At 36.1% G+C, this 19,761-nt stretch overlaps 1 protein-coding gene across 17 annotated transcripts in view; it reads right to left on the bottom strand.

Annotated features, from left to right (window-relative positions):
* The window catches only part of LOC128096701 (uncharacterized), an 868,750-nt gene that overhangs the window by 547,155 nt on the left and 301,834 nt on the right, over positions 1-19,761 (bottom strand). The window lies entirely within an intron of this gene.

Here is a 19,761-nt window from a genome sequence, read left to right as displayed (position 1 = left end):
AATACAAAGCTGCAATAATAACAGCATGGTATTTGCACAAAAACAAACATATTGATCAATGGAATTGAATTGAAGACACTGATAAAAATCTACACAACTATGGATAGCTAATTTTTGCAAAAGAATTCAAGAACACACACTAGAAAAAAAAGACAGGATCTTTAAAAAATGTTGCTGGTCAAACTGAATGGCTGCATGTAGAAGAATCCAAATAGAGTTGTAGTTTTAATGCTGCACAAAACGCAACTTCAAGTGGATCAAAGACCTCAACATAAAACCAGATACACCAAACCTAATAGAAGAGGAAGTGGAGAATAGCCTTGAACTCATTAGCACAGAAAAAGTCTTTCTGAACAGAATGCCTTTAGCACAGGCACTAAGATCAACTATTAATAAACAGAACCTTACGAAACTGAAAAGCTTCTGCATGGCAAAGGACACCATTCAGAAAAATCGGCAGCCTACAGAATGGGAAGAGATGTTTACCAACTCCATATCCAATAGAGGACTAATTCCCAAAATATATAAAGCCCAATGAGTTAGGGTTAAAAATCAAATACTATTGGTTTAAAAAAAGAAAAGAAAATTAGTAAGAAAATGGCTCCTAATAACATTCTGCTATACTCATAGATCAGTGCCTTGCTTAGCCATCATCAGATAAGCTTTTTGCTGCAGCAGATGGGAACAAATACAGTACTCACAGCCCAACATTATGCAGAGTTATAAACCTGGGAACACTCAGTTCTAAATGGATGTCTCCATCAACTCCCTCCCATCAGAATTCAGGGAATTCTGAGGAAGGGGTGGCAGAAAGAGTATATGAAGAAGAGTGGATGGAATACACCAAGAATACAGGGCCCTCTAAATCAACATGAGCAAATCTCATATGAACTCACATGGACTGAAGCAGCATGCACAGGGCCTGTATGGGGTCTGCAACAGGTCCTGTGTGCATATATCATGACTTTCAGTTTAGTGTTTTTATAGATGCTTGTGTGTGAATGACTCAGTTCTTGTGCCTTCTCTTAGGCTCTCTTCTGTTTGATTGTCTTGTCCAACTCTGCTTTGATAGTTTTTGTTTTATCTTATTTTATTTTGTTTTTATCTCTTAGAAGCATGTTCTTTTCTAATCAGAGACAGAAAGGGAGTGGATCCAGATGGGAGGGGAGGTGGGATGAACTGGGTGTAGTAGAGGGAGGGAAAACTGTAATCCTACGTGAGAAAAGAATATTTCCAATACAAGGAAAATAATTAAAAAACAATATTTTTCAAAGTTATTTCAATAAAATACAAATTGGTTGCAAAGCTACTTAGTCATTGAAAAGTGACTGAAAGGGATCTAGCTTTCTCAAACTCTCACCACCAATACCGCCGAACAGATGCCAACGTCAAATTTTCAGGCTCGGGAGCTTATAAAAGCATGACCAAATACATGTCCCCTTTTTAAAAAGTCTCCTGTATTATTTATAGTAATAAAAAAAGGAAAAACCATAAGACCTCTGCCATGGTACTGTTAAGTAAACAGCTGCCTGATCTCCAGAGATAAGGTAGCAGTTGTGGGGCTTCTCTCAACAAGTTAGCCACTCCCAAATGTCATGTTTCTATGAACTATGATTATTCTTGCATCTACTTCCCTGATTCCTCTCTGGTAACTGAAAACATACCTTGCTGAAATAGTTTTTAGCATAGCTCAATTAATTTGCACACAGTCTATAGCAGTACTCTTAAGATCATTCATGTGATTTGAATCTATTAATTTCATTGTTCATCAACCACTGAAAAATAAGGCCTATTTGTTTACATGTTGCAAACCTATATACATACACACACACACACACACACACACACACACACACACACACACACACACACTATACAATATTGTGTACTAGTTCACTCTCACCTTCTCAATAGCATTATTCCAGCCTCCCTTCTCTTTCTCCTGTACTATCAGATGTTACTCTTTTACTCAATACCCATCATCATGGAAATGTGCTGTTCTTTCTCTAACCACCATTTGTGGAACTGTGAGAGAGGCTCTAAGGAAAAGGCAGAGAGCCTTTGTCCTCAGAAGCGTTGTGTTCCCTGGAGTGTTCTTGGACATGATTTCATGTCTCCTGTGTTAAACACTTAACATTCAATCTATAAGACACGTTTATTCCTGTTGGATGTCAGAATACAGCTATAGAACCAATCTGGTCAGAGTGCCCTGAATCTGGATACGGCCTTCTGCCTTGTTTTCCAGCTTTCCCAGATAATCTATAGTATGTGCCAAGCAACTGTGTTTAAATTGGTCTGTGCTGAGAAAGCTCTGGGGAAGGGTTGCCCTGTTAATATTTAGTATGTGCTTTCTGACATTTATTTACATGTTTTTCTAACTCAAACAACCTTCCTTAGGTCATTTATTGCTTTCTTTGTTACATCCGTATATAAAGTCCACTGAAACTGAAGTAAGGTTGTCCCACAGCATTAGACTGTAGTCTGCCCCAGTCTTTCAGGTCCCCAGACCCCAGGTCCAGCAGACAAGATTTGCTCAGGTGAGCTGACATTCTCCCTCTTCCCACCATAGCCCACTAACATTTAGTCTTAGAATAGTTGTCAAAACAATCTCCAAAATGAAATCAAAGCGAATAGGCTTTAGCAATAATTAACTTGTTTTCTCCTACTTTTCTTTCAAAAAGAAAAGCCACTGGACCTGCACAAGTTCAAACCAGACAAAATCCAGGCACTGAGAAGGAGAAGTAGACACAGAGACCCACCCCTTAACTAAGAAGCTATTTGCAATTGATATTTTGCTAGGAAAGGGAAAATCAGTTTTCTGTAATTGGGCATATCATCCACATGCCCAGGAGTAGTTAGCCACAACAAAACAGACTACATTGTTTGTTTGTGTGTGTGTGTGTGTGTGTGTGTGTGTGTGTGCACTATTTGTTTTGCATTGGTATTTTTTGTCTTACTGAGTTTTTAGTTTGTTTGCTTGCTTTTCATTTTGATCTTTTTTTTTGTTTTTCTGATTTTTGTGGGGGAGGGAGAAAGAACATAAGGTCGGGTGGGTTGACAGGTAAGAAAGATCTGGCAGGAGATGGGATAAGAAAATAATATGATCAAAATATATCATCTATAAAATTGTTTTAAATAAAAAATTTAAGGTAAATTATTTAAAAAAAGACTTCTATCTTATTACCTACATGTTTGTGAGCAAAATAGTTCTCATCTCTGAGCTGCACCTTCTTCTATGACATGAAGACAATAAATCAGCTCATAGCTATTGGAAAGAGTGAAGAGGTTCATAAGTTAACATCTACAGCAATACATAGATATAATATACATCAATGAATGGCAACGTTCCAATGCCTTCAGAGATTTCACTCTGTTCTGTAACAAAGGTGCCATCTCTACATGGTTCAGTGAATAAAAAGCTAGTAGCTAAGGACTAGAAAATAAAATCCTGAGAAATGTCCATAGAAGTTGGAAACAGAAATATTTTGGTTCATGATTCTTCTCTTGCTATTCCTTAGCAACTCTGAAATTTCCTTCTATCCATAATGCCATCTCTTTTGTTTTCATAAATTCATATTCTCTTTCCTCATCTCTTTCCCTGACCCTTAATACAATACCTTGACACTTTCATGATGATTCTGTCCCTCTGTCCTCACTAACCCACTGGCAAAGAATACATTTATGTTTATGTATTTGTTTATTCAATTACACACATGGCCATTTCCTGTTCATCATTGTGCCTCATCTATAAAACTCCATTAATCCTACATATCTAAAGTCTTAGGAAAGGTTTCTTAGTAGCAAGGGACTACTTTTCTTACCTCTTCATTTGCATGATTGTTGGGAACCATGTAAATACAGTGATTTTCTGATATCTAACAGATGATATCAAATAAACTTCCATTAAGCCCAAATTTTAAGACTATGCAGTTCTAGCAATAATATTTGTTCATGTTTTCTATATTCACAAAATTTTACTTTCACAAGCTACACTTATTGGTGCTTTGTAATGTTAATAAAACATATACTTAAAATATCTAGAGGGAAAAGACATAAAAATCAAAGTGAGACACTAAATTGTGCCGTTAAAAATAATCAATATTCTCCTATGCGATATTTCATTCTCTCATGCTTTCTCCTCCTCTAGGTTTGTGTGTGTGTTCGTGTAGTATGTGTCTGTGTAGTGTGTATGTATATGTGTGTAGTGTGTATATAGAGTGTATGTATGTAGTATTTGTATGGGATGGTGCGTGTGTGTATGTAGTGTGTGTATAGGGTGTGTGTGTGTGTGTGTGTGTGTGTGTGTGTGTGTGTGTGTGTGTGTATGTGTGTGGTAGATATTGATGTGGGTGGAAGTTGGTTTAATGATGTGGGTGAGCTGATGATAACTTCCCTGTAATACAACAACCCAGAAAGATGCCATTACCAAGTTAGTAATTTTTCTGTCACCCATCATATTAATTAACACTTGCCTTCATTTAAATAATAAGGTGAGACAAACTTTTTTCAGAGCCTGCCCCCATTTAGCGTAGAATAGAAGCTTGGCCAGTGACTTGTTCTGCAGCAAATGGAAAAGTGAGTTATACTGAGTGGAGCTGGGGTTGAATGTCAGGGGATACTGCTGCTTACAGTGTGAACTTCCAAACTCCAGCCTATTCTCCACCCCTCTGAGAGTGATGAGGGAATGGAGAGAACCGTAATCAATTTATACAAAAACGGTTTACTTTCAGAAACGTGGGATCTACTGATGAACAGTGGTATTACCATGACTTCTGGAAATCAAGATAGCATCTACATAGAAAAGGTACCTTTAGTTTATCTCCTGAAAACTGCCAAAGTCACATCAGAAGTCACTTGTTAGGAACATCTGTAGTAAATTCTACTCCTGGGCAGAAAAAAAACGAGTCATTGCCTCTTTTCCTTGGCTCGTATTTTTTTAGCTTTATTTTAATGCAAACAAAAACAAAACCACAAGAATGATCTCCAGCTGTAAGAATGTAAAAGATCCAGGCATCACTCGGGTTCTCATATGACAAGATTTATCAATCCTTAACATGCTCAAAAGGCTGTGAGAACAAAAACTGTCAAACACAGTTACGGCACGAGCGCTCCACAGCACCAGAAGAAATTAAGTGGGGAAGTCACCAAAAAAAAGCAGCTCTGTTCCCTGACTCACACCAGCTAAGGAAATGGCAAAAACCCTTTGGAACAGCTCAACACCTACAGGAAAAACAGAGGGCCTCTACAGTTACTGACGCTGACATTTCAGCTCTGCTTCCCCCCTCTCTCTTCCCTGCTCAGTCCCAGGGGCAGGGGTGGCATTGACAGAAGGCCTGTGTCAGCTTCCATCTGACTGTCACTCTGGCTTCTGCCTCTATTATCAGCAGGGCACTAGAGCAGCCGCTGCTAAAGGCTGCTGATCTCTATCTGCACTGCGCTGGCCTTGCCATGAACCTGACTGCGCCAGAGCAGCAGCCCGCAGGCCTGGGCGAGCCACAGCACAGGGGGGAGGGAGGGGCGGGCAGCTGGGAGGGGAGGGAACCAGAAGAAAAGCGCCAGAAACAGACCCCAAAAGGTTAGGGAGGAGCAGGGTGGGCCGGAGGGCGGGGGGCTGTAGTGAAATGGAACAGACCGAGGTGGAGTGGGGGGCGCTGATACAGTTTGGACCCTTTTCTTATTTTTTCCCGTCCATTCTCCAGCGTTCAGTCTTTTGTGTCAGCTTTCAGAAATGCTCTGTTTGACTGGCAGCCTGTCACAGATCAGTTACCACCTAAAGCCGCTTGGCAGAGAGAGGTGACGGCCCAGGAAGGGATCTAAGTGGGTTTATCTGTGCTTCTTTACGGCTCGTGAGCTCCTTGACACAAAGGAAAGGGTATTAAAGATCTAAAGCGAGCCCAAAAGCGTGAAAGCTCCTTATAGGCTGCAGGATGTGGATGTGACTAAATTTTTAAATATTTTGAGTTGATGCTATTCATTTTGCCAATAGAGTAGAAAGAATTTTTGTTACAGAAATGAGTGTATGTTCCACTTGAGTGAGATTTGGAAAAGGAGGAAGTCCCTAAAATATGTGCTTAGAATATTACAACTGCCCTGTATTTACAATCCTGTATCTATTTTGAATATAAATAAAATGGGACACTTAAATAAAAACTAACATTTACGTGATTCAAGTGCACTTTAACATTACAGATTTCTTCTTCATCTTTAAACATTATAAATTAATATTTGGCATTTATTTTTTCCCACATAAATAGCAATATGGAGGCAATCCAAAAATCATTCATTCTCTCCCATATCATCTCTCTTGGTCCTTTATGCATGGATTAATACTAAAGTAGTGTTCTGTTACCATGCCAATAGAGTCTCTCAACACATTCCATCAACGATAAAAGACCTACTACAGACACAGAGGGAGCCATTTGTCAACTGATGATAATATTCTGTACTATCTTACTATTTTTTAGATTAAGAGGCCAAGGTTTTCATGGAGTATCATTTGAATGCTATCAATGAATTACCAATGATAATCAAATTCTTGGTACCCAGGACAGGAAGATTTAATTTAGAGAGTAATTAAAGCAAATCTACTTTGATTCCACGCACTACCCATGGCCAGGGCAGCAGTCTTAGTATCATCTATTAGCTATATCAGGGGGCCCCCAATCCTGGGGGTCTATTCAAAGATCTCTGGGTCTCCTTTTTGGTTTAATGAAAATAATATGATAAGTATGCTCTACTAAACTTTTGCTGGTGCTTCGTATCCAAGCTTTGAAATGCCTTGTTTATAGATAGAAGGGCAGTGCTGCCCTTCTCCGTTACCACCTGGTTTCCTCCGCTGGGTTCTGAGTCCATTTTAGGCTACACAGATATTATAAAGTTTCTCTCAGAGGAAACATTTCTTGGCTGAGCTCATCTATTTCTTGAACATTATCTATTTATAAATTAGTAGATATGGGTAAATAACTGAATTCTGCTCTTTCCCTTTAAACAAACATAAACAAAATGCCTTGCTTATGCAATGTTCTATTATAATCCTGAGAAATTCAAATTATGACAAAAGAGCTAAAGTAACATTTGAAGACTCAAATCAACAAAGAATTCAAGCCACCATAGAGCAGTATGTAGGGTTTCAAGTTCATAGACACTGAGTCTTCTACTGAATAACTGCAGAGCCTTAGATAATTTCACCTTGAATTACTTGTTCCAAAGACATATCTGTATTCTGTAACTTGCGGGGAGCAGGGGGAGATATACTCCATAGTGTTGTTATAATAAAAACTAAATAGTGTATATAAAATCCTAGGGGCATTGTGTGGCTTGTAACAAGCATCCCACAAACGTCATTTCCACTTATTTCTCCAGAGACTCAAAGTAAACCCTTCAAAAGTCAAACAGGTATTTGTATGAGCAAGTACCTGACACTGACAGCAGGGTTATCAGCAAGTTGATCTGTGCAAGAACCTGGATGCTCTGTTTTACAATGAATGTGGGTAAAGAGTTTGTCTCAATATAAAGTAATTTCATCTAGACTCAACCATCGTCGATGTTACCACAAATCATCTTTAATTTTATTCTCAATTTAGAATAAAGTTAAAATACTATTTCTGTTAATCTGGTAACAATGGAATAAAAAATAATCAGGACAGATACAATGTTATGCACAGATACCATCAAAAAAAAACTTGCTGTGTTAAAATTTGTCCAAAATTCAATGTAGGAACCCTAGTTAACACTGTGGGAAAATATTCCCCTGTAGCTTCTACATTATTAACTATTGTTCTACATTTTCAAGACTAGTACGTGAAGTGAAAGCCCTTTGTTTCCACTCACAGTGGAAAACAGGAAGGATTCACATCTAGTAGATGCAGATAAGCTTACCATGACATATTCAGAATTCACCTCCCTCTAATGGCTTATTATCTCAGCCTCAGAAGCAATAAAACTGAGGTATTAATTTTATTTCCTATTCCAAAGAAAGCATGCTCTCACACAAGGTATTCCCATCTCAACCAGTATCAACCAGGTCAGAAAGGATATCATACACTATAAGAAGTTGGAAATGGTAAGTGTGTAAAGGAGAAAATTACAGCCAAGGCCTGACTGTCCATGCCATTACAATATGGCTGGCCTATTCTATTAATGGCAATAGATTATATAAAAATGGGAGGTAAGAAGAACTCTGGTTCTAGTCTCAGTGGCAGCAATTTTTCAAATCCATGAGCAGGGAAGAAGGAAGTTCCCCTGAGAACAGAAAAGCTTGTTCATTCCCCATATGTGCCCATTAACTTCACCACATCGGTTCAACAACAACAACAAAAAAAGGAAGAAAGAAAGAAAAGAAAGAAAAAGAAAATTGCTCCTAGACACAGGCTCAACCCCCGCTGGTCATCTCACAAATGTGCCACTGGTCGTGCACAAAAGAGTGTGGGTGGCTCTTGTCACATTTTCTAAAAATCATGGTGGGAATCGTGTTGATGTCTACTCTTTGAACAATGCTAGCAACCAGGCAAAGGCTTTCTTTGTTCCCTTCTGTTTCTTTTTTGTTTGTTTTATCTCAAACTAATTTGCATTCATGAAATAGAATTTTCTGAAGGAGACAATGTGAGTTTTCTTTGCTTCATGATTGGGAGAGCAGGCAAAAAAATATTGCCGTGGCTAAAAACGTAAGGCATTACATTGCTTCACCAAGTTTAAAACATAATTTAAAAACCACTAAATGTGTCTTTTTCAATATATGGAAACATCTTTTGCAATGCATGGTGCTCAAGTCTAAGTAAATAAATAAATATATATATATGTGTGTGTGTGTGTGTGTGTGTGTGTGTGTGTGTGTGTGTGTGTATGTGTGTGTGTGTGTGGTTTGTACACATATATGTATAATCTTTTGTGGACTGATGTATAGGTAACTGACATGGCATATAGAATAAACACTTCTGTGTTCAAAGTGTTGCATATGTGTGTTTCAGGTAACATATTCTCTCAAGTTTTTAGTAAAAAAGGAGAAATGTGATATAAGTGATGGCAAAAAATAAATTAGAGTAACTGATGCACAAAAGACACATGTGATGTGAGTGGTCTGTTAAGAAAGGTTCTGTAGATCCCAACCTTCTTTATAGTCCATTGGAATTATTCTAACATGCTAACGAAAACAGCCATCATCTTTTTAGCTCAGAACATTGCCATTAATTTGTAATTCTATAACTGACAGAAACAACATAGTTGTGGATTTACCTGCTCTGGACATCAAATAAACTAATTAAATCAATTTAGACAGTAATTGTCTTTTACTGTTTACTGACTTAAAAGCCTTTAAAATAATGAAATTACATGTAATAGTAAGGTATGGATCTATGAGCTGTGATGATTGTCAATGGTCTGACACTCCTCCTGGAGGATTTGAGGTTAAGGGAAAGAAAATGGCCAGTCTGTCTCTCAGCAGTTACCTTTCCCTTGGGGTTTGTTGCCTTGCCAGCCATCTCAGAATGTAGAGCTCAGGGTCTTTGCAGTCACTGAAAACATCACCTTCACAAAATTTTAAGGTAGATCAGAAGATTCTTCAAATAAATGACAAACAAAGATAAATGCAAATGATCCAAAGGAAAGACTCATGTAACCAAAACTCCATAAGAACATCATGGACTCACTTAACTTGTCTAGAACTTATTCCTTTAGAATAAAGATGATTTGCTTCTAGAACAAGGAATTTATGATAAGGAATATTAAATGCTAGTAGTTAGGCAAAAATAATTTCAAACATTTTGAGGATTGTATGACTGTCATCTTGTTTTCTACAAAGACTCAGCCACCATAGTTTGGAGAAATGTTTTCTTACAATTTATAACGAAAACGCAAAGCTGAAAGCATATTTGGAGCACTTTTCATAGCATTTAGCATCAGGAAGAGAATAACCCAGAAAGTGCTCCACTATCACTTCTGATACATAAACAATTTGCATTCAAAAATAAAATATGATTTGCAATTACCATGTTAGAAAATTTGGTTTTGTACTTTATAATAATGCAGATCAAAATTTCTTGAAGCTATCCAGGAACAACCACCAATTACATCATTGTTATGTTCATTTGAATAAAAAGAATGAGCAAAATCATAATCAATTATTTTGAAGAAGACTATTGATTATTAAATTACAGAAATGTTAATAAGCCACTCTGTACATTTTTTATATATTGCTAAATCTTAAAAGCAGCAAAACTACTCTAATGTAATCTTGTTCCACAGTTTGAATAAATAGGTCACAGAGTTAGGATGCCTGCTAACATTCCTGTGGATTGAACCATCACTGAAAATCTTTTCTGCTGTCTACCATGAGAATTCTAGTGTTAAGTATAATTACCCATAAATAGTGATGCCTAACCTGTTGTAAGGTACTATTGTTTCCTTAAAAACAGAGCAGATCCTGTATGATAGCAATACAATGGTCCAAACATAATAACATATCTAGAAAACAAAGATTTTAGTGTTTGGTTAAAGGTATCAGTCCTGTGTTCACACTCCTCTTCACCTCTGATTCACAGATAGTGCAAGTCCAGAAATCTGAGCTAAAGCTAAATACTAGCCTTAATAGTTTTTTGCTTTAAACATATCTGCTCCTTTGAGATTTCCAGATATAAATAGTTCTTTAGTTTATACATTTATTCAGATTTTAAGTATCAGATTTTAAGCAAGTAGCTAAAAACAAATTACTGAAATTGAAGTTCCTATTGGAATTAACCCTTCTTTCAATGTCTAGTAACAATTAAATCTCATATTTTCTAGTATATGAAGTAAAACAGATGGTTTAAAAATATTGTTACATTAGATAATGCCAGATTAGCCTCAAAATATTATTGAACATTAAAGAAAATAAAGTATGAAATTACTTCACAATGAGAAAATACATTTTAAAGTGCAGTTTGTTATTTTTTTCCAAATCTAACATTCTCCACATACAGTTAAACATTTTTAATTGACTCTCCTGTCATTCTTGGGAACTTACATAGTAATACTGATATGTAAGCTCACTTTCCTTTACTTGGCATAGAAGGTTCCAAGAAGAACGATTGGAGGATTCTGAGTACTTCAAGTGAGACTTACACTCAAAGTCTGCTCGGCAACATGTTGAGCAAATATTTGCTCAATAATTAGAGGCCCTAGTGTGCTTTTCTATTTAAAATAACTAATGGCTCAGTTAGATATATATAGATAGATAGATAGATAGATATCCTTCTGGAGGTGAAATGAATGAGAAATACCCCCATAGACTCGGGTATCTGAGCGTTTGGTTCTCAGTTAGTGGTGCTGGTTGGGGTGCTGTGGAACCTTTAGGAAGTAAGTCTTACTGGGGACACATCACTGGGGGTGGGCTTGAGAGTTTTTAGTTCTCCTCCCACACGTTCAAATTCCTCCCAGTTTCCTGTGTGAGGAGAAGTGATAGGCAAGCTTCCTGCTCCGTCTGCCCGACCTGCTGCCTCGCCTCCTCTGCCATTTTGGACTCTCCCTCTGGAACCATAAACCAAAACAAGCTCGCTCTTTGATAACTTGCTTTTGGTCGTGGTGTTTATCACAGCAACAGCAGAGCAACTTGTACACTTGGACTAACGAGCACTGATCCTGAGCAGCCTTTGTAATACTGAACTAAGATTCGTTGCAGACAGAATGGACTAAGGCTGTAACCTTGGGCATCTAAGGGCAGTTTTCAGAAAATGGTGTACAAAGGTACCAGGAGGGCCTGGGAAAATAATCAAAGTATATCAAGCTGTTTATGGAGCTGATTCTGAGCTGGCAAAGCAATGTGGAGGTCATTAAAAAGCTACGAAGCAAATGGATCCTCTACCTGAAGCAGGACTGTCGGCATTCCCTACCCTGTACACTAAATAGCTATTTCGGTGATACATAAGGGTGAAATCTGCCCACATTTTCTCCACAACGTCCCTTCTAGCCCCTTGGGAATACATGTCTTTTTAAAAATAAACTTCTAAACTTGTAAACTTAGGACACTTTGTCGTTCTAGGAGAAAGAGTGAAGACAGGAGGGAAGGAAATAGGAAAAGAGGGAGGAAGAGAGAGAAAGAGCCCTAGTTTTATCATTTTATATTTCTGAATCTTCAGCAGCAATGAAGAAGAAGGCTATAAAGTAATCTAGGCTATCTATCTTATGTAAAATTAATTTTGTTTCATGTAAGTTTTATGTATTAACATAAGAAAGAATTATCAAATAACACTTATTAAAGTATGATCAAAATGTAAGTTATCTCTTTATGCATTATAAATAAATTCAGTTTTATATACATGTATTAACATATTTCTCAACTATGTATTATAACTTAAGCACTATTTTGTGTGATAATCATAAAATAATCTGGCAGAAGTACAAAGAGACATCATTTGCTAGTGAAAATTTGATCCTAATTAAAGAATTTGACAATAAATTTTCATTTACCTTGCTATGATAATCCAACAGTTAGACAGATTGTTGCCATTTCAAATCTATGTTTTGAAAATCAAAAATGGCAGATTCTAAGATGAGCACTCAGGGAATAAGTATCCCTTATGAGGCTAGGTAAAAAGCCTGAAGTCACATGGTTCTTACCTGACATGAGCTTGGTATACAAATTCTGAATTAGATTTTCATTGAAAACCCTACTCCCTTTTCTGTATTACCTTTTGCACTCCAAACCTCCCTTTCAACTTCCACTATCTATAAGAAACCCCCCTTCTTCCTGGAGTTCTTTATCAATAAAAGAATGATTTCATTAATTCTCCCATAATGCATCGAGTCTATGTGTCTCTCAAGTTGGGTGAATTCACCCATTTAAGACCACCTTCAATTGGTCTATGGAATATCACTCTAAAACCTTTCACTGACAGAGATAATTAAGGTAATTTTGTGTGTATGTGACAAGTAATGGAATAGAGGGCATGGATTTGAAAGAAACAAGGAGAAGTATATGTGACAATTTGAAGGGAGTGAAGGGAAGGAGGAAATGTGATTATATCATAAACTAAAAAACTAATCTTTAAAGTTGCCTTTACAATATTTCAATGAGGCTTTAAAATTCAATTGCACATGAAATGATTAAAAACTAAAAACAAAAGCAAATAAAGAACATTCTACTACATTATTCTAGAAAATTCTAGGGAAAGTCTGACATCTGATCTCTAGATTATGATGAGATTATAATCACTCAGTTCTTATTGTCTTGGTATGAGCGAGGCTATAAAGTTTTATCAAAAAATATATAAATCTGAATTCAAACAATGATCCACTTTTAGTATAAATATAAACTGTGTAAATTTTGAATTACTTTTCTGAATACTTACCTGGGAACTTTAAATGCTTCCTTTTAGTAAAGAGGAATAGTGATTGCTAGGACTATATTCTTAAATGATATTTACTCTATTAAGAGTCAAAATTAGAAATTTACTTTGTATTCTTCAAAACAGAAATCTTTAGGACAAACTATAATGATAAATTATAAACTTTCCTTAAAAAAAAAAACAAAAATGATGATCCAGAAAAGCTTGCTACACCATTAATAAACACACCCCCAAAAAAGATTGAAATGCATGTCCAAAGAATAAGTGATGAACTCACAGAATTGAAAGCTACTGAGAACATGGAGTTTCTATGATATGAAAAAAATACACACCAATCTAGTCTTAGGTAGAATATTGCTAATGAAAAAGACACAAGCAAGAGCCTCGACTTTTGCTTATTGTATATTTGCTATAAAAATCCATAGAAAACATTCTTTTGTTGTTTTTCTTTAAGAAAACAGGGTCTTCCATATCTCAGGCTAGCCTGAAACTCTATATGTGACCAAGTATGTGGTACATTGTGCTCAAGAAGTGCCAGCATCCACAGCTCACAAACCATAGGGGTGACATGAGCATTCCCCCTGAGAATTTCCCTGGGCCAGTATTTAAAAATTACTTCAGTGACTAAATAATCAGTAACATGATAGTCTCCAAAAAAGAACTCAAGAAGAAAAAAGATAGGAAGAGGTAACCCCAGGTCTGAAGATGCTCTGCATACTGATGATAATGAACTCTTACCAGCAATAATGGTTTTTAAAGTACATATTTCAGAGTCGAATTGGACAGAAAAACTACATAGCAAGACTTTTTTTTTTTTAGTTCCAACATTCCGAATAAACATAGCCTAAAATTGATGCCTTTGAATTCTTCACAGACGGGGCATCTGCTAATTCATTTATCTCATTCTTTTGAGATTTATTTTTTTAATTATGTATCAGCATGTGCATTCCCTGGGAGGCCAGATGTACTGGGTTCCCTTGAGCTGTGGTTACAGTTAGTTCTGAGCTATCTAATTGGATGATGTGAACCAAACTCAAGTCCTCTGCAAAAGCAGTGAGTGTTCTTAATTGCTGAGCTCTCTTCAGCACCTCGGCTACCATATGTAAAAATAATATGATGAACAAAAATAATTGAATGACTTTGTCTATCTGAATGATACAATTTTACTATAAACAGTCAATAGGAACCACCTTAAAACAACTCTACCCATGAAAGGAGTAGGTATTAGTGCCCACTGAGATCTGAACTTGACTAGTCAGCCTATTTCATGTTTAAGTTGCCAGTCATAAAAATCTTAAAGTGTTCTCATGATTTGGGTATAACCTTTTTTCCCTGCTTTCATATAGTAATGTAGCTATCTAAATGAGCCAATTTTTTGATGTAATGAATATTTTTAGTCATATATAATCTAATAATAAGATAAAAATTCATATTGGCTTGAGAAATGAGGAAAATTATGCAATTTTAATATTGACCAAGTACCTGCATACACACACACGCGCACACACACACTGACATACATACCAAACAAAACATTGCAGGTACCAGAGAAAATTACTTAAAGACAATCAAGTCATACATCTTCCTGTAAAACACTTCAGATATTTGCTTTATATTTAGATATACTCTTTGACACTGTTTTAATCTTTATGTGATCTCTAATTGCTGTATGACTGAACTAATTTGTATAAAAGAAAGTACAATCCAAAAGAATATTAACCTTTTAAAATGTTTCAGTAGGAGTTTAGCTTGTTTGGGGATTTTTGTTTGGTTGTTTGCTAGTGTTACATAGGACACAATTATTAAATTTGTTACTTATCATTTTTTTTATGTCATTATTTGTTCCTTGTAACTTTGAGTGGTTTCAGGGCTTAGCTTTGGATTTTTAATACCAGCCTATTTAATACCAGCATACAGCAGGCCTAAATGGGTGCAGCTTTAAAAACATTGCTATTTTGTTGAGAGGCTTTCATAGTCCACATTAGAATTATGCTAAAAAAGAGTCTATTAATCTTTTTGGTTTTTTCACTTAAAGCACAAACCTAGTGAAAAAACTATAACAGTCTGAAAAATCACTTTTACTCCTAAGACTCAACAGTTAGGTCATAACAGAAAGAATGAAGCACACCTGGGTGGTCACAGGCTGAAATGTGGCTGCTAGCTTTTGTTGTATTTCCTGTTGCAGCTTCCAGAGCAAGGCTTCTGGCCCTCTGGTCACCTATAAACTCCTGTCACTGCAGAAGCTGACCAACAGTTACGAACTCTGCATTGAGGTTCCTCCTTACTGTGTGCATAGTCCATGTTTTCCAATGTTAGTGGAATGAAATGTTAGCTCATTGCATCACAGGCAGCCACCAATGAAGAAATTTTGTGATATTGTATTTCTGTTATACCACTATCAAGTAACTCAATTATCTTTAAAGAAAAAATCATCTATTTCTGGTGAAAACTCTAAACCTAACCAAGATTCCTTGAAAAGAAAGTCTAAGTCTCATACTGCTATTAACACCTGAAAAATAATATTTGATCCCCAAACAAAAGCATGGCTTCTCTGTCCAATTTGATGTCTTTTTCACGCTGCCTCAGTGATGGCCAAATAATTGGTTGTTCACTTGTGTGCTTGTCTCCCCCGACAGTTCCACAGATGCCCTGAACAATACTCCAAAGACTGCTTTCAGTAGGGCAAACCCTCATTAATCATTCCTGCTGACAGCACAAGGGGACACCTGCATCTGGTGAAGGAGTCCAGCCATGGCTTATGTGAGTGGGGATTAAAACCAGCCCAAGGTGTGGGAGGCCATTTTTAACAAGGATGTGGAAAACAATGACAATAGCAACACACACACACAGAGAGAGAGAGAGAGAGAGAGAGAGAGAGAGAGGAGAGTCCAGATAACAAAAATGAATCCTACATTAGCACACTCATCTATTAAATATCTTTTACTGAAGTTGTGGCTCCTGTTGCCATTATAGCACCATTCTCTGGTATGAGAGGGAGAGCCCCAAAGAACTGTGACAAATAGCTGCTAAATTCTTCATGCTCCCATCGAGCAATGTTAGCATTAAATACTGATGAACTGTCACATGATTTTCATTTAGAAATGATGGCATTTTCAGCTTCCTATTTCATGGTACTCATAAATATTTCTCCCACTATATTTCACAAGTAGAATATATGAAATATACAATTTTTAGTAAGGATTCTTGCTCCTGTGTGATGGTTTTCTTTTATTGAAATAATAAATATTACTGCTTCAAAGGAAGGTTAAAGACCCTGGAAAAACTGCTAGGAAATAATATATGATTAACATATCATAAAGCTATTTAGTTTCTGAGAATACAAGAGCTCCCTTTCCCTTGTTATTATTTTTCTGACGGTATGAATCATGCAAAAGATCAGAAATAATGAATTCTAGTTCATATCTTGTAGGTTCGTCTTGACTAAAACTATGTAAACTTTCAGGACACGAGAGATCAGTGATTAAAATAGCCACAAACTGATAGCAACCACACATTCAGGAATTACAAATTAACACAACAAACATAACAAGACAAAATTTGAAACTTCCTAAATGTCCTGAAAGAAAAATGACAGGTGATTTAAAACCCAGTAACTAACATCTCTCCGTGTCAGTTTGAAATTAAGTATTATCACAAATATAAAATTAGAAAGTTAAACAACAAATGCAAAAATACATGTAATTTTATATTGATATTGTTGGTTTAGAAATATAATCAAGGGCTGGAGAGATGGCTCAGAGGTTAAGAGCACTGCTTGTTCTTCCAAAGGTCCTGAGTTCAATTCTCAGCAACCACATGGTGGCTTACAACCATCTGTAATGAGATCTGGTGCCCTCTTCTGGCCTGCAGGGATATGTGCAGGCAGAACACTGTATACATAATAAATAAATAAATCTTAAAAAAAAAAAAGAAATATAATCAAGTTTGAAATTCCAGTTTTTCAAAAAATTATGCAAAGACACCTCTTAGGTAGAATATAAGGTTTTTCAAATTGAAAACCTAGCTTTGGTTACACTTGGATATTTAGATATTGGGGACAGGTTGGTTGGTTGTTCCTTTAGATTCAGGGTCTCACTATGTAGTCCTGGCTGGCCTAGAACTCACTGTGTAAAGCAGGTTGGCTTCAAACTCTCAGAGACACAACTGCTTTTGTCCGATGAGTACTGTTCTTAAAGATGTGTGCGGCCACTTCCAGCTTAACATTTTAAGCCCACAAACAATGGTAAGTTGTACTTGTTAAGTTATTACAGCATCTTGTAACCTTAGAATCAACAACAGCATTTAATTTAAAAGAATGTGTAGGGAAGCAAATGCCAGAAAGGTGGAGTATATACTGAGGAGTGATAGCTAAATCATCAGAACAGCAAGCCATGCAAATACTTTTTACTACTCTTGAAATGTATTCAAGAAATACGTCAGTCTTTCCCCAGAGTTCCAAGCATACCATGCTTTTCAACTTCCTTAGGCCCTGCCCCTGGCAAAGACTAGGGCCACCACGCAGCTGAGGTTTCTTCAAGAAATGTATCTATGTTTTGTGACTATATTGGTAGCTCCTACTTGACATTCATAATCCTCAGTTAACTGAGCTTTGCACTTCACATCATACTTAAAGATCAGATACACCTTTTTTAAAAAAATCAGAACCAAAATTTATGGCATCTGCATTTACTACTGGGATCTGTAGAAACAACGTAAAGTGTTCTTCAGATCTTCACTAAATCTCGAGAAGAAGAAATAAATAGTTTCTCCTGTGGAGGAAAATGAGTGAGAAACAGGTGGGAAGGAGGGAGGGAGAGATGGAGAAAGGGGCAATATGGAGGGAGTGAGAATTGTATAAATGACTATTAAAATGGTGAAAAAATTAAGTAAACAGGAGAGGAAAAAGTGGAAAATCATTTTACTGCTTCAAGAAAAGATCAAGAATTTACTTCAAACTTAAATGTGAATTTGAGATATGTTATTTTGTCCTAAAATGTACCAGAAAATATTGCATTTGAATACATATATATTAAATAGTAAGATAATTCAGATTTAATCCTTCAAAATAAGTTACATTTATGAACCAGAAAGTTCAGCTGTAATTATCATTGTAAATAGTACAGTTGCTTCCTTTGAAATTTGTATTTTTCTATATTTAGTAATAAATATTAATAAATATTTTACAGTCCTCAGGAACATCTTACTTTAAGCCTAATTTTAGCTTATCAAAGTTGAAAGGGGGTTGCTAATAAATTTGCAAAACAATAAGAGACCCATTAAAATATATTCATTATTCATTGTGTAATATTATATGAATTGATAAGTTTTTTTTATTTCTGAATTGTTTTTAATTCTGAATTTATATAATTAAACAAATAAAGGCAAACCCAAATATTAGATCTAGCTCTGTATCTTGAAAGTAACATCACCTGCAATATTTTACATGAAATCATTTTATACAAAGCACCAAGATTTTCACATTGAGAAGATCCTATTAGTTTCCAGAATAATCATTTAAAAGTGATAATTAAGTTGATAATTTATCCAATTTTATGCTGTGGGGGATCAGTCCTAAAAAGGTTATATGACTCTATCTGACCACATAGGTAACACTGGAATGCCTGTGTCTACTGATATACCCAGGTGTGATTTCAGAGTTCATATATTACCTGACACATCCAGGGAACTGGATAGTCAATGGTCATCAAGTCAAATACAGATAACTGGTGGGGTTTGGTAAATAAATATTTATTGGAACAACGCCTTTCAGATCTTTTTACATATTGTCTTTGTGTACAACAGTGAGATGATAGAGATTATGTGGCCCACAAAGCTGAAAGGATTTACTATGTTCATTTATAGAAAAGTTTGCTAAACCCTATATAGGCGCATGCTACGTCAAGGATTCAAATCATAGTGGAATTATACATTTTAACTTGGATAATAATATACTAAGTGTAGCTGGAGAAATAAAGGCATTAAACATAGAATGTATTGTACCTCGATTCAACGTCAAAAACATTGTTGTGGATATGACTTCTTTTAAACAATAAACAAAGTGAAGTTAAGTCATTATGAATTTTTTTATGACTAAGCCAAACAGTATCATGGGTAGAATCAGACATTAAATCTGACTACAGAGGAAATCTAACATAAAATTGAATGACAAAATAAAGGAATACAGGAGAATAATGGAACAGGAAAGGTTAAGTGGGATGGGGTGAGAAGGAAGAGCAGAGAAGATGATAATGGAGAGATAAATAACAAAACAAGGCCTTTGGAAAGAGTCATATGGAATTCTAGTACTATAGAAACTTCTTAAATAAACACATACTCATATAAAAAAAAGTTTAAATGGGATTACCCTATAATAGCAGCAATGTCCGCATTAGACACCACATGCTAACAAATAAAAGAGTAAGTGTTGTGAATTGGTTATATATCT

This window comes from Peromyscus californicus, unplaced genomic scaffold (assembly GCF_007827085.1).
Source record: "Peromyscus californicus insignis strain IS unplaced genomic scaffold, ASM782708v3 Scaffold_5__1_contigs__length_169319896, whole genome shotgun sequence".
Classification (NCBI taxonomy): Eukaryota; Metazoa; Chordata; class Mammalia; order Rodentia; family Cricetidae; genus Peromyscus; species Peromyscus californicus.
Note: the sequence above shows the minus strand (reverse complement) of the source record. Positions and strands in the feature narration are given on the sequence as shown.